The sequence below is a fragment of the Mytilus galloprovincialis genome, chromosome 2 (genome assembly GCF_965363235.1).
Source record: "Mytilus galloprovincialis chromosome 2, xbMytGall1.hap1.1, whole genome shotgun sequence".
Classification (NCBI taxonomy): Eukaryota; Metazoa; Mollusca; class Bivalvia; order Mytilida; family Mytilidae; genus Mytilus; species Mytilus galloprovincialis.
Genome location: NC_134839.1, coordinates 63,640,262 through 63,657,009, shown reverse-complemented (window position 1 = coordinate 63,657,009; position 16,748 = coordinate 63,640,262). Strand labels below are relative to the sequence as shown.

The 16,748-nt window shown below is 30.6% G+C and overlaps 1 protein-coding gene across 3 annotated transcripts in view; it reads left to right on the top strand.

Moving 5' to 3' along the window:
* The first annotated feature begins 4,000 nt into the window (after positions 1–4,000).
* LOC143064096 (uncharacterized) overlaps positions 4,001–16,748 on the top strand; it is a 40,840-nt gene continuing 28,092 nt past the window's right edge. Inside the window, exons 1-2 of one of the 3 annotated variants that reach the window (XM_076236652.1) lie at positions 4,001–4,298; positions 5,243–5,327. The gene's annotated coding sequence lies outside the window, so the exon portion shown is untranslated. Of the gene's footprint in view, positions 4,299–5,242; positions 5,328–15,482; positions 15,971–16,748 lie in introns of those variants that run through there. The other 2 variants (XM_076236657.1, XM_076236654.1) reach the window with 2 other exon arrangements.

Here is a 16,748-nt window from a genome sequence, read left to right as displayed (position 1 = left end):
ATAGATAAGATTCCATTTTCTTTCTTTAAATGCTGACTTAATGACAGCATGCTATCAGCTTTATGCTGTTACTTGAATTATATAACATAGGATAGATAATGGGCTTTACTGGTTTACTTAATCAAATATGAAATTATAATCTCTCACTTTTAGAGTCAGTAATAAAATCACTCCTTGGAAAATGTTTATCATTGTCACACATCTGTTTGTTAGACACTTGAAAATCAACATTTCGATTTGAAATGGAAAGTATTTTTGATGTTGTAGCCAATCCCTCTTTCTAACTGATTATTTAAGAAAACAAAGCTATTTCCTTCTGTTTTGAAGGAAACATGAATATCAATCAATGACAATACATTCGATCTAGTACAAATGACACGTAACTATTCAATATTAAAAAGTGAACCATCTATAAGTAATAGAAAAGAGATTACATTGAACATTATCGTATCTCCAGATTCAGTGGTGCATAATTTGCTAGTACTTGAGGCTTTTCTTAAAAATTAGTAATTTAAGTACTTAATGCAATATCCCACAATGAACGAATTGTGCACATTGTGATATCAGTCGCTCTGCTTTGTTTACAAGCACACACATATAAAGCTTATCTAAGAATGTAGATGTTGACAATAATTGACAGTTAAATACCTACGTGTATAGATGGTGATGTCGCATCATACCACTTACACAAAATAAAAACAAAAATGTTGAATTTAAGTAGTGATATTTTTTTTACGTGCTATTGTTATTTGCCTACAATAATTTGACATCACAAAGGTTCCCATAACAGTTTGACGTCAGAATAAAATTGTTGAAACCATAAAAGGAACAGTGATTAAGGTATGAAGTTAATAGCACAAGTGCTAAGAATTATCAGGTAAATTTTCGCAGCATTCAAAATAGCGATAAGGTACATTAATGTATAGACATGTTATCGTTCATGTATTATTTGAATATGAAGAAATAATAAAACAACCCACAACCCCATGCAAGCTATGGAAAAATGTGCACGAGTATGAAAACAAAACTGTATGAGAGAATTGCCTGAAACAGTTTAAGGTATTCACATACACAGTTTAATGTGTTCAAAATGCTTTCTCTCTCCAATTCAATTCTTCAATCCAACAGAGAAAGGGTTTCTTTTGTACATTTCAATAGAAATATCAATTTTCTTCAAAATAAGCAAAGATTGATGAGTTGTTAATAAGTATGTGCACAAGGGGCAGCAAAGTCATGTTTACTCGGTTGGAACACTTAATTGATGAATCGACTAAGAATGTATGGCCAAAAAAAAGTTGACTTTTTGGTTAACTTCTTCTAGAGATTATGTTTTTTTTTTTATCATTTCATAAAAATGGATAACGTAAATATACCAAGCCCAAATTAAACTTTGATACATACCAATCATGCTTTGAGGTTAATATCACTGATTTGAATGTCAAAGAATATTGACGATAGACAGACTGACTGTATTTGTAATTTTGTTAAGATTAATTAAAGTTTCTTTCTGGGGAAATAATTCAGTTTTACAGCATTCACAAGTACCTTTAATCTAACATGGTAGGCGTTGAAAACTTATTTTTAAAACGAGGCATGTAATCCAATACTCATTACATGAGCTTGCTTCTTTCAAATATGTCTCAGTAGGCAGTAAACAAATGACTGTGTCAGAAATTTATAACCCGAATAAAGATTAATTGTAAGGCTTATTAGGTCAAACAGTCAGACATAACTGAATCGAGGAGAAAGATTGATTATAATGACACTATTTTTTCTGGTGTTGAGTCATTAGTCATTTAGTTATAATGTTTTAAAGTTTGTGTTTGAGTTGCTTTCGAATTGACAAATTCAAAATAACTCCTTTCATTCATTTTTCGAAGCAATGTATGTCAAGTATTTAAACTGATATTTTGGGCTGAATTGACTTTTTAACATTTAAATATGAAATCCATAATCGTGATTAAATAGTATTTGTTATTTTTTTCATAATCATCAGACATTGTTCCGATAAAATTGAGAATGAAAATGGGGAATGTGTCAAAGAGACAACAACCCGACCATAGAGCAGACAACAGCAGAAGGTCACCAACAGGTCTTCAATGCAATGAGAAATTCTCGCACCAGGAGGCGTCCTTTAGCTGGCCCCTAAACAAATATATATGCCTTAATGACTTAATAACTTAATGCATAGTATTAGTATTACGACAGGTACTAGTTAATAAATAAAAGAACTCGAAACAAATTTAAATTTTTTTTTGTTTAATGTATGATATTTACATATTTGAAAACTGAATTAAAAAAAAAAGAAATATATCAAAATCAACAAATATTTCTATGAGTACTGTAAATGACATGCATACTATAGTTACAAAAAATAGAAAGCCACCACCGTCAGTTTATAACTTTGTTTAAATGCAAAGGCAAATTTTTTTATTAAGTTTATGTTGAAATTAATTGCAAAATGAAATATAGCTGTTGGTTTGCCAACAGGGTAATCCAATGTTATTCCAAGAGATCTGTCCAAATTTGTCATTATAACATTTATATTATTCAAATAAAATTGAGAATGGAAATGGGGAACGTGTCAAAGGTCAGACCTACTGACTTGAGGCAGGCGCAAAAAGGTGGCGAGGTAAATAAGAATAAAAATTATATTGAGAATGGAAATAAGGAATATTACAAAGAGGCAACAACCTGATCATAGAGCAGACAACAGCCAAAGGTCACCAATAGGTCAACACTTGTTTAGTTAGAGCTTAACACTCCCCTGTACCTCAATCCGATGTAGAAAAAAACCAACAACACTGTAACACCCACAGTAAAACTCAATATTGCCAATATGTTTGTGTCCTTTGTATTGGTTCAGCGTGCAACCCATCGGTAATATTCCCTAAATCAACATGATGGTGTGGATCATTGTTTGAATTGTTTACAACTGGTGCAAGACAAATAATTATAAAAAGTAAGATCACAAAAATACTGGTTAGAGGTATAGGGGGAGGGTTGAGATCTCACAAACATATTTAACCCCGCCGCATTTTTGCGCCTGTCCCAAGTCAGGAGCCTCTGGCCTTTGGTTAGTCTTGTATTATTTTAATTTTAGTTTCTTGTGTACAATTTGGAAATTAGTATGGCTTTCATTATCACTGAACTAGTATATATTTGTTTAGGGGCCAGCTGAAGGACGCCTCCGGGTGCGGGAATTTCTCGCTACATTGAAGACCTGTTGGTGACCTTCTGCTGTTGTTTTTTTCTATGGTCGGGTTGTCTCTTTGGCACATTCCCCATTTCCATTCTCAATTTTATGAACTAGAGGAAAATTAATTCGGAAAGTCCATAATCACATGGCAAAATCAAATAACAAAACGCATCAAAAACGATTGGACAAGAACTGTCATATTCCTGACTTGGTACAGACATTTTCAAATGTAGAAAATGGTGGATTAAACCTGGTTTTATAGCGCTAACCCTTTCACTTTGATGACAGTCTCGTCAAATTCCGTTATATTTACATTGATACGTAAACTAAACAGACACAATAAATAAAATAGTCAAAATATGGGTACATCGATCATAATCGTATAGCAATTTTAAAAGGGACAATTTAACAGAACACAAAAATATCTATCTACAAACACATTCATTGATTTGTGTGTCTGACGTCAGAATTTTTTTTAAAAACAATATTTATAATAAACCTCTTTTAATGGTAAAAAAACTCTATAAAGTATAGTTCTGGTCATACTTCCTTCCTGAAAAAACCAGCTGCATCATGACAGTACTATTTCGGAGTTTAATGTTTAACATATAGATTTCAGCTTGAATTATTAATTTCAAAATGATATAAACATTATATTCACCTATATGTTTACTTTTGTCAGCACTGATATATCGAATAGCTTTTAGAAAACCAATTGATTTTGATGACAATATTTTGTATGTTTAGATACATATTGTATTGTGTATTTTAAATTTCTGACCTAATTCAAGGAAGAAAAACGAAGAAAGTATTGATTTCCTGTAAATATAATCTTTATACCTGATAAATCTTAATTCTGAAAGTTGTTCTTATATGGCAGTATTCCCAGGATAATAAGAGTTGATGACTCGACCTATGACAATATTGTACGTAAACCAATAGTAGACTTAACATTATCGTGTATATTATCGCTAAAACAGTAAGCATATTGAACGGTCAGATGAGGATAAAGTTTGGATTATTTTGGATTTGTTTAAAAGAAAATGTTATGCTGATGGTAACGAGGAATTCATTGTTGTATAATAGAAAACTGTTTGTGGTGAGTAAATTCATTGTAGTAAAAAAACATCAACCCATTTTAATACTATATATATATTGTTTTTTAATCGCTGTGTTTGATTTTATTAAAACATGGTACATGGAAAAAGACCCGATGTGGGATATACGTCAATAAGACAGAACAAAAACGGCACATATACTAGTAGCTAAATTATATAAACAGGTTAAAAAGTATTGGCAAATATCAACAATACACAGAAAACAATTAAGGTTTAACATCATGGACATAATGTATTTGAATATCTGAGATGAGACTTATATTTAAATAAAAAAACTGCTCGATTGCAGTCTCGAAACGATCTTAATGAATAAAGGCAACAGTAGTATACCACTATTCAAAAGTCATAAATCGACGGAGAAAGAACATCCGGGTTACAAACTTAAACCGAGGGAAACACACAAACTGTAGGATGGAAACAGCGAAACAACAGAACACTGAAGAGCAACAAAACCAAACGACAATGTAACCATATAGAAAACATGGTCAAATTTCCAAACATAAAGTTCCTCAAAATCTAATTCGTAAATAACTTATGATCGACACGACATTTGAGTGAAGTTTGAAAAGTTGTTTTGTGTTGTTTTTAAAGAGAATAGTGACATTAACATGAATGTACTTTTTTTGAAATATGTAAAAAAAAATTAAGGAGATGTAATATATATCGCCATTAAGACAATTATACACTAGAGACCGCCAAACGATGAAGTAAACAACTTTGTATGTTTAAGGATAATAAAATATTTTTAAACTTCCTTTGTCAGCAGACGGTTTATCATGTCAATAATTGCATATTGGATAAATATTGAATTTGCTTATATCCTTTTACATGTTAAAATCAAAGAGTAAACAATAGACTAGAGTCAGTATTGCGTGATAGGAAGTTATTTATTTTTCTTTTTTTTTTATTTAAATATAAACAACAGATTTAAATGACAATGGATGTCAAGGTACGTTGTTGTTGAAGAACTCACAATGGAGCGATAAATACAAAGTAATAACCCGAAAAAGGTATGCATTAGAAAATTTAAAAAAAGGTATGCATTAGAAAATTTAAAAAAAGGTATGCATTAGAAAAATTAAAAAAAAAAATGATGCGGGTGAGTGAAATTGTTTTGTTTAATATTATTGTGTCCCGAGATCATTATTTTAGAGATACCTTAAGTGTTGTCAAGGAATGAGAGCGAATCCGATTGACTGTGTATTCATCAGACTGAAATTTAGTATCCCTTGTTATTTGATATTAACAATACACTAATTTTAGACATAAAGAAAAAAAGACACTGCAAAAAATCTGATAAATCAGTATAAATAATTAAATTCGATCAAATACGATATACTATTTGAAAAGATATAAAAACTCAGATAATGGATCCATTACACATAGTCTGTATTCAGTGACTGTTCTCATATATAATTCAATATTTTATCAAGGAATATCGTGGGAATATGTAACAAATATATAGAACTATTGATGAGAACGTGGAAAAAGCAAGATTCAATTATTCTGTCTAAATTAATACATCTGAAAATAGTTCACTAACAAAGAAATAGTTTTTATGGTTTGAAATTAATTCAAATTCGATGGTTAAAACATGAAGTGTATAAGAATTTTAGATTTTCCAACAGTGTGTCAAATTCCTTTTAATTTACTTAAATTCTATATAAGGCATTCTGTCAAAATGAGAAACAATATGAACACTTGCCATTCTTAAATTCCATAGAAAGTTGTAGGCCATTATTCTCTTCTCTGAAATCATATGAAAATTGGAAATACATTTTTAAGATTACTTCTTGTTTATGATATCTTTCTTTTATAAGCACATAAAAACATTTATCTTGCATATTATATATTATCAACTTACATAGCAAGATATAAATGACAAAGGTATATGATAGCAATATGCAGATTTAAGTTAACACTTAGTTAAATTGCAAACATAGAAACCAGTCATATACGTACAATATAATTCAAATAATGCTATAACACAGATCAAACAAGATTTCAAAAGCTGTCTTTTTAAAGCTTACTTGTATACAACTTTATATGGTATTATTATTATTTTTTTCTCTTGATGAAAAAATTGCTTTAGAAGAATAAATTGGTGTCTCAAATATTTGGATCAGTTTTCAAATAATCTAAACAAGGTAAATAAAAGTTATATCATGTTCAAATCTAATGAATCAAATGAGAAAGGTAAATCAAGGTTAAAACAAAAATAAAAGAAACATATGAACTCAAGATAGAGCTAGACCGTCTGTGTCGACAGGATAAGCATTGCCTGTTATGCATGCATCATACTACTCAGTCAAAATTTCACAATTGGTAGTAGGACACAATCAGTAAAATTAATGAATTGATGACTTTTCTGGTATTTAAAGATAAAAGAATAAAAAGACATACTAGTGAGATGAAACAAAGACATATCGTATAGGTTAGCCCATTTGTGGTGGTGACCATAAAAACAAGTATCGTTTTCAGTCGTTCTTCCTCGTAACTCTGATGGAGAAGTTTGATTATAAAGAGCACACCCCTACTATTAAATTGATTATGATTAGTGTGAACATTCACGTATCTTTTGAGGAAAAGTAAACGCTATATTATATGCAAATGGTATGCTACTACTGAGAAATAGGAGGGTCGAAATGATGTCAGTGATTATAGCTTGAAGTTGTCCATCTGTGAAAAGATTGAGGCGTTACATGAGATATATGACAACATCCGATCTTGTTCAATGTCTCTTCCGAAGTTATATCTCATCAACATATTTAATGGGTGTTACACGACACGTGTCATTATTGATACAAATTTTGCATAACCATCGGGGAGACTTGTATGCCAACATTTCCCATGTGAAATTATAAAATGGTTTTATGTAAACATTGAACGACAAATTTTTTTCCTATATGACGTACACATTTTCTGACAGACACACGAAGCAATGAATGTGTTTTTAATTTGATAGATGCTGTGTGCTTCTTTTGTATATTTGTTTGTTTTAAGATTGTAACACAGTGATGACTGCTGTACCCATATTTTGACTATTTTATTTATTATGTCTGTGTTGACCACGCATCGTTGTAAATATAACGGAATTTGATGAGACTGTTGTAAAAGTGAGACGTTTAGCGCTAAAAAATAAAACCAGGTTCAATCCACCATCTTCTACATTTGGAAATGCCTGTACCAAGTCAGGAATATGACAGTTGTTGTCCTTTCGTTTGATGTGTTTTGTCATTTATTTGATTTTGCCATGTGATTAGGGACTTTCCGATTGATTTTTCCTCGGAGTTCAGTATATTTGTGATTTTACTTTTTTTCATGATTTCAACGGCTGATGTCGATAGGGTTGTGTCTTTTCTTCTTTTCGATTTAGCAGTCTGAAATTTCTAAGATTTGCAGTCTAATAAATTCAAGTTTTGTTTTCAGTATAAGAGTATTTTTAAAGAAAAAGAACCCAGCTTTTATGAACCAAAAAAAAAAAAAAAAATATATAAAACAGTAACAATTTAAAACAAGACAGAAAACTAGAAAACAGCTTCTTAAGTATCAACAACATGCAGAAAATTGCAAGTTTGTACTGTATTATACAATCAGTTAAATATTTCACACCCACTGAGGGATATAAATTTTATATGAGAATACTGCATCTTTATGACGATGGCTGAGTAATATGACTTAATATAAAATTCTTTACACTTAATGAACCAAGTATTAACGACATTAGCTTTGAAATAGAATACAATTAATGCAGTTCCAAGAAACAGTAAAGTAGTATCGATGCATTCGTTGAATATAAATTATATATTGATATTCGCATGTTCCCTTTGATAGGTCTGTATGATTTAGTGCAAGTATCCCATATACTATAGTCTTCTTATTTGATATAGGTATTCACAGTACATAACATCATATCAGTTAAGGGAAAACATGAATATGCAGTTTTATGTCAAGGTTTCTGTGAACATAAAACCAATACAATAGTAAACAAAGCACTTTCTAAATGCTAATTTCCTAATTTATTCAAATGTACAAAGTGTGAGAGATCTAGATGTCATTACTGTTAACTTACAATTTTTAAGGTTCATAAATTAATAAATTTGCGCCGGTATGGGTTAGAATGCACAAACTCTCCCAATAGAGGCGGGTATACCATGATACCATTGAGGTAGAATACGTGTTTAGCCTGTAACTCAGTGGTTGTCGTTGGTTTATGTGTTAATTATTTGTTTCTCGTTAATTTTTTTTATATAAATAAGGCCGTTAGTTTTCTCGTTTGAATTGTTTTACATTGTAATATCGGGGCCTTTTATAGCCGTATGGGCTTTGCTCATTGTTGAAGGCTGTACGGTGACCTATAGTTGTTATTGTCTGTGTCATTTTGGTCTCTTATGAACAGTTGTGTCATTGGCCATACCACATCTCCTTTTTAATATTCGTTAGCGTTTTAAAAGGTTTTTTTTTTTTGTTTTTCTTTTCATTTGCTGTCATCGAAGTCGCTTACAAAAATTCAAAAGTTTTGTTTAAATTTTTATCAATTTTTGTCAGGATTTCTCTATTTGAATCCAGACACAATATCATCAAAAGTTTAAATCTTTTGAATATTGCCACAAAACAAATTAAAATCGATTGAAGAAATAACATTAACATTATACCTGTCATTTTTCTATTTCGTAAATATAGTTATCACCCGTTTCTAAAATATGTCATAATTGATCTTTTATCATTTCAACTTCGGATAAGGGTCAAAGGAATGATTAAATCACAACAATATTAATTAATAAAACATCACAGTTCATTACCACTTCCCTATGTTATTGAGAAATTGAAAAGACACTCTAATCTATTCTCTAATTAATTTGTTGACAATAAAATGTCAGCACACCCACGGAGCAAATTTAGTAAACAAAGTCTGATCTCTGTAGGTCATTCAAATTTATTTTCAAACACTAAAACCGGGAAAATGTGTATTTAAGTTCTATTGTCAATTATAGATACAATTGCGAAATGCAGTCGCTGACTGCTAAGTGTTGGGTTTCTGAGAATGATTTTTATTATACTCTCTTCAATCGATCTTTGCGATATCATTTATATGGTCATTGAACGCCATGGATGAGTCTTGTGTATATAAAGCATTCGGCGTACTGACAAATGTTACGATTTTAGGTCAACTTTCAATTTTCCAGCAGTATCATACTCTTAGTTTCATCGTATTGCGTTCACATATATCTTAATGATACATTTGTTTGGTACATGTACACATCATAAACCTTTCTATAATAAGGCTAGTCTGTATGGGTATTGGCATACAGACACCAAATACCAGCTTAATAAAATAAAATGTATGTGATGAGTTAGATTAATAAGATAAAATTTCTTAGAATATGCATTCTTTTTCAAAATTACTACCTTATTAGAAATCCTATAACTATTTATTACACTGATAGAAAACTTAATAAGTGAGTGTGAGATACATAAAGATATCATTTACGGTTCCCAGTTATTTGAAAAGTAAAATCACAAAATTACTATACTCCAAGGAAAATTCGAAACGGAAAGTCCCTTATCAAATGGAAAAATTAAAAGCTCAAACACATTAAACGAATTGGTAACAACTGTCATACTCCTGACATGGTACAAGAGAATTTTGCAAATTGACCAACAAAATTATTCACAACACCATTTAATTTGTCTGTGCTTTATAAAAGATATTGATATACTGTATTATATTTAATAAGGAGTAAATTGTATTTTACAGTCCATTATTTTCATTTTAGTTGAAATTGTTTCTATCACCATATAGCTCAGGAATTAAACTTAAAGTGTTGAGCCGCTTTAGGAAAAGATACATGTATCCAATTTCATGTGTCCTTTGGATTAATTTGTTCCGCAATTCTAAATGTCTACTATCATGACTATAGTTGATCAAAATTTATAATTGATAAAACACAAATATCAAATTTATATTTTATTCAAGTAGAAGGGCAATTTCAATATTGAATGTACTTTTACTGTTAATTTGACTGTGATAAATTATATTTATGTTTTTATAATTGTTTCGATTGTTCTTTTGTTTTTGTTATCTATAATAGTTATATTAATAGTAAAGTGTTTTGTATGTATTGTATACTGACTTTTTCCCACGTCATTCATATACCTTTTATGATTTTAGAAGGATATGGACGGCTGAGTTTATAAAAGAAATAATTTAACCCGGCCTTCAGCATCTGTTTAAGTCATAAAACTATGTATTGTGTTTTTAACAACATCTAGAAGCTTTTGTCACTTTTTGTAATTTCATATTGATGGTTATATTCCAATAGCTTCTGTTTAATTTGTTCATAATTTTTTCTTATCATTTGGTTCGAAGTTTTTATTTTAATAGAATCCTACATATTGTTTTGTTTACTGATGATTAATTATTATCAGTGAGATACAAACTTCGTAGATTTCATTGGAAACGGGTAAAGCGTTCATTTTTTTAAAATAAATTTTCTATAAGATGGCATGCTTACTTTAGCAAAACCGATAAAATAAAAGTACAAGATTTCCTAAATCCCCAAACATGGGTACCAACAAAAGAAATATATCCACATTATAAATAAAGGCAACAGTAGTATACCGCTGTTCAAAAATCGTAAATCTATGGACAAAAAAAAAATCGGGGAAACAAACCAAAATTGAGAGAAACGCACTAAATACAAGAGAAGAACAACGACACAACACTCAAATGTAACACACACAGCAACGGACAAAGCACCAGACAAAATCCGATGAGAACAACCAATATAACATCAAAACCAAACACATGAATTTGGGATAGAAAAGTACCGTGACACGTCTTATAGTAATGTGAATTCACTCAAATATAGGAGAAAACAAACGACACAACGGAAACACAACGTAAAAATGTTACACACACATAAACGAACTATGATATAACAATGGCCATTTTCCTGACTTGATACAGGACATTTTTAAAGAAAAAAATGGTGGGTTGAACCTGGTTTTGTGGCATGCCAAACCTCGCACATTAATGGCATTGTTAAATATAACATTAAAATGGCAACATAATAATACAGGACTTCAATACAAATAAATAGGAGAACGTATTAGGCAAAGAAAACATTATTTCACTTCAATATTGATTCGGTTCCTGTACTTAAAATCTTTCAATCCTTTACGGGTGGATTTAACATCGATAAATAAAATCCTAGAAAAAATATGCAATCAATGAAGTTGTTTAATTTGTTATATGACTTTTTGTGCTTCTTTGTTACACATTTCTTTGTTTTTATAATGATTAAGAATATAATACATTTTTGAACACTGTACCTCTATTTTTTGCATTTTGACCTAGTATCTTTTTTTTTGTTCACGCATCGTTGCCAATACAATGGAATTTGATGCCACTCTCATACAAGTGAGAGATTTAACTAGCTAAAAAACAGGTTCAATCGACCATTTTCTACATACGAATATGCCTGCACCAAGTCAGGAATATGACAGTTGTTATCCATTCATTTGATGTGTTTGAGCTTTTGATTTTGAAATTTGAATAGGGACTTTCCGTTTTGAATTTTCCTCGGTGTCCAGAAATTTTGTGATATTTAGCTTTTTTCAATGTGTTGACTTACAAAATGTCTAAATATTCTTTCGATTAAAACAATATCCTTGAGTAAAGACTAATAGTAATTTGAAGAAAAAGCTGAAAAGGAATACAAGCTCCATTAACTGTATCTGTATTGTCTTCAAAAGGGAAACTAAATTATTGTGTTGCTACTTACTTCGGACTTCTAATATTTGTTATTACTTTTATAGGTTGTACACAATTTACATTTTCCCTTTTCAATTCCTAAATGACCACAACAACCCGGAAAATCTTTTATAAAATTAAAGATCTCAATAACAATAGATAATGAAATTAGATATTTCTATTTCAAAGGAAAATTGTATTATAAATAGCATACATAGTCATACGGAATTTGCTTTTTTATTGATTCAATCAAGTATTGTAAGCTTCCGAAGCTTCTTAGTCATGTTTTTTGGTTCCATTAATCATAATACATGTAACCTAGAATTGTTTTACTAATCAATTCTGTAATTCAGTCGTTGATAGAAACATAGAAAGGGTGCTTCAAAAGTTTATTTCCTTTTTTTATTATTTTTTTATTAAATTTAAAAGTTGATCTCTTATGTTCAAATATGGACAATTCCTCTTAGAAACTAGCATACAAAAAACCCCTGAGGGAATCGAAAGAAATCAAAATATATAAATATTGGGTTTGTAAACAGAGTAGCGCTTTTTATTGTCTATGTTTCACCCGCACAACAAATCGAGGCTCGTTCAAAATGCCAAGATATTGAATTAGGCGCATTTAGTAAAACTGAAAGATTCAGAGACTATGCTATAATATATTTTTCGTATCTTTGTTGTCTTTTTATACTATACTATAATATATCTTTTTATAGAGTTGTCTCATTAGAAATAATTCCACATCTCTTTAATTTTAATCTGATATCATAAAATCAAAGACCACGATACCGTTGTATCATTTAAACGACGTATAGACACATCGTAACTGTCAATCAATCTGGAAAAGTTACAAAAAAAAAACCCTGTAAAGGGTGAATTTCAGATGTTCATAACACCTCTATTAAGAATTTTTTTATTATGTGAACATATTTGTAACACACCTAATGAGAAGTATTATTACTAAGTAAAGGCGACAGAATACCGCTGTTCGAAAGCCACATATTGATTGAGAGAAATCATATCCGGGTTACAAACAAAAACTGAGGGAAACACATCAAATATAAGTGATAAACAACGAAACAACAGAAACACTAAATTGCAACAAAAAACCAAACGACAATGCAACACACACAGAACGAACTATAAGATACCAACTGCCATTTTCCTGACTTGGTACAGGACATTTTAAGAAAAATTGGCGGGTACTTTTTTTATTGAGTTAAGCCTTCCAATTGATATTTTATCGTTCTGTTTTTCTATATTGTGATGTTATACTATTGTTTGAGAAAAAAGGAGAAGGTTTGGTACCATTAAAACGTTTAATCCCGCTGCAAATGTTTGCACCTGTCTTAAGTCAGGAATCTGATGTACAGTAGTTGTCGTTTGTTTATGTAATTTATACGTGTTTCTCGTTTCTTGTTTTTTTTTATATAGATTAGACCGTTGGTTTTCCAATGTTTTACGTCTATAAATTATTACTTGGATTAAGAGTTGTCTCATTGGCACTCATACCACATCTTCCTATATCTATTGACACATCTGTGTCATCTCTGCTATCGTTCACTGAAATATCGTCATTTGAGCTTTATGGATCAGCAAATAAAAGGTTATAATTTAGGTTGGATTTGTCAGTCCGAGATATCTGCTTGATCAGGATTCGTTACTATCAGAGCTCCCTCTGTCTCCAAATTAACCCCTACCACCACGCCCACGTGTTCTAGAAGATTTTGGTGGCATGACTGTATTGTTTCCAAGAAATCTATGTATTAATCAGAAATATAAAGAATGGAATTGTATTGACATGGAACACGATGTTGACGTTATTATTGATAACGTAGTAAGGTTGCGGTATGAACGTAGTATAATCGTGGTAAGAACGTACTATAATCGCAGTAAAAGCGTGATAAGATCGTATTGCATTCGGATAACTCGTGGTAGGTCGTAGTGAGAACGTGATGAGCGTAGAGAGATCTTGATAATCGTAGAGAGGTCACAGAATAAGCGTGATGAGAACGTGGTATAATCGTAGTAGCATCGTGAAAGCAACGAACATTTTCATACCGCTCATACCGCGACCTCACCACGATCTGAATTTATGTTAGATCGCGGTGAGCGTAGTGCGATAGTGGACTAGTGGGAATGGGGCTTAAATGAATTTAATTTTATGTTGAATTACTGTAGATTGAATCCTTTTTTATGTAAGGCTTGCCGAAATTGCACCCCTCTGTGACCTAAGTATAAGATATGTCAGTAGCTTTCCGTTGTTCTATGTACCAAGCTTTTAAATATTTTTACAATCATCACATTTATATATTTTTAGAACAACACCATTTGAAACTTGTTTTTTAAATCCGTAATAAGCAAAGCATCATTTTGATTTAAAGCAAAAAAATCCTAAATAGTGTTACTAATTATAAAATAGTAGATCAGTAATGATATACTATATTTAAAAAAAAGGGATGAAAACCATGTCTCATCCTTTGACGAATGGATTTTACTGTCATTTTTCGATAACCTTTAATTGAATTTATCTATTTCCAGATCACGAAAGCTAGCAGTATGACATATCATGCATAATAATAGCGTTAAAGGGGCACACAATTAAAATCAATACACCACTTTAGATAACTACATTTACAGCGACGATAATTCAATTATATCCACAAACACACGTTTAAGATACAAACTCTTAGATATTTGATATCTTTAAAACTCGTAGAATATATATATATATAAAAACACTTACGGTTGTATCACTCTTGGAACTAAATACATCATTAGGAGTGTATGGGACGTTTTAAAGAACATTTGAGAGTCCAACCTAAATGGTGGTGACAAGTTTTACATTTAGTAGCAATTGATCCTATACAATGCTTCAAACGGTATCCCAGCAAACGAGTATTAGAGAAAGGAGAAAATGATTAGACGAAATATGAAAATAACTTAAATTATACAGATAGTATTCATAAATCATCTCTGTCATTGCTTTTGTAATCAGTGAAGTTGCATACTTACATTTTCCACGTTGATTCTATCCATTGATATGCAAAACAGTTTGGTATTTTCTACTTGCAAGACTTATCCTCAAGCAATATACAATAAAAGTACATATACAAAGTGTAAATGTACTTTTATATGATTTGGCAATGGTGTTTCAAACTTAAGACAACCATTGAAGTTAATATAGGTATATGTCATTCAAAATTGATCTAATTAATGAACGCTCTGTTACAAAAAGGAAACATATGTTAATGTTTTGATGTATAAAAATCATTTTGAAAATAAAGTATAATTGCTTTGAAACATCATTATATATTATTTCGTGTCTGGTATAAAGCCAGACATTGTATAGTTTGACGTCATAGCCAGATTAAACTTACGGTTATCAATTTATCAAAGATGTTGTGTCTCTGTTAATTATAATTAACCTTGATAACGATGATGTCGTTGTAAAACTATCAAGCAACATATATTACCGTTTTTTATGTAAAGGAATTTTACGTTGGATTTTACTTGCCAGAAGATTATTTCCTGAACTCCTTCTACAATGGTTTGCACGTATATTAATTTTATACAGTAGTTTTTATACAAATTGAACAGCCAGAAATAGAATCATTTGTAATATAATGATATTTCAAACACTGATTTCGATGTGGAGAATTTTAATTAAATTCTAAATGAACAACGTCCTTTGTTCCTTTTCAAATATAATTGGGAAGTGTTTATTGTGAATGCCTTAGAAGAATGGAATAACAACATGAATGTTCAAATGAAAGAACTGTGATGACTTTTTGTACTTTAATTATCTTTGTTTCTTTGTTAAGCCTGTGACGAAATTGGGATAATGGCGAGCTAATAAACTGGTTGACACTTCCACATTTGTTTCGTTGTTCAAAGGTAGGGTTCTAGTATTCACACAGTTACCTTCTTTCGTTTGTAAGTTAAATAACAATATGATATTGTTTTATGTAAGGAATATATTACAAAAGTATTTATGGATGCATTTATATCTACTATCCGTCTAGTAGAAAATAAGATTTAAAAATTGTAACAAATGTTAATATACTTTGAAAGAATGGCCTATTGCATTTAAAGTAAAAAGTACACAGATTTTCGCATTAAGCCTTTTAGATTAAAATCTATAATGTTTGTTATACAATCGTTAACTGTCAATGGTCAATAGAATTGGCTATAAATTATATAATAGTCAAATCACTTTGGCAACAAAATGTATGCTTTTTAAAACAATCTTATATTGTAAATACACTTTCAAAGCTAAATGTTATCATATCTGGGAGTTGTAGAGCTATGTATACGGTATGAGTGTTAACTTATTATCGTACGGTGACCAATAATTGCCTAATTTCGATTCATAAGAACTCAGTTTGGGTAGTTAGTTGGCTCATTGGAAACTATACCACATATCTTTTCAATATTGAGTAAAAACTACAAAATCATTTTTCAGGCAAATGTTATGCAAATTTAACAACAAAATGCATTTGACTGGTAAATTTCAATCCTTTACAAATAGCTATTTTCCATACATTGTACCAGCAATTCTGAAAAGCTGCGTGAACAAACACTTTCTGACAGCTTTCTAACTGATGTTCAGTTTTATTTTTGGAAATAACTCGCCTTCTTAATGTGCAATTCCATTTATTGATTCACATATTAT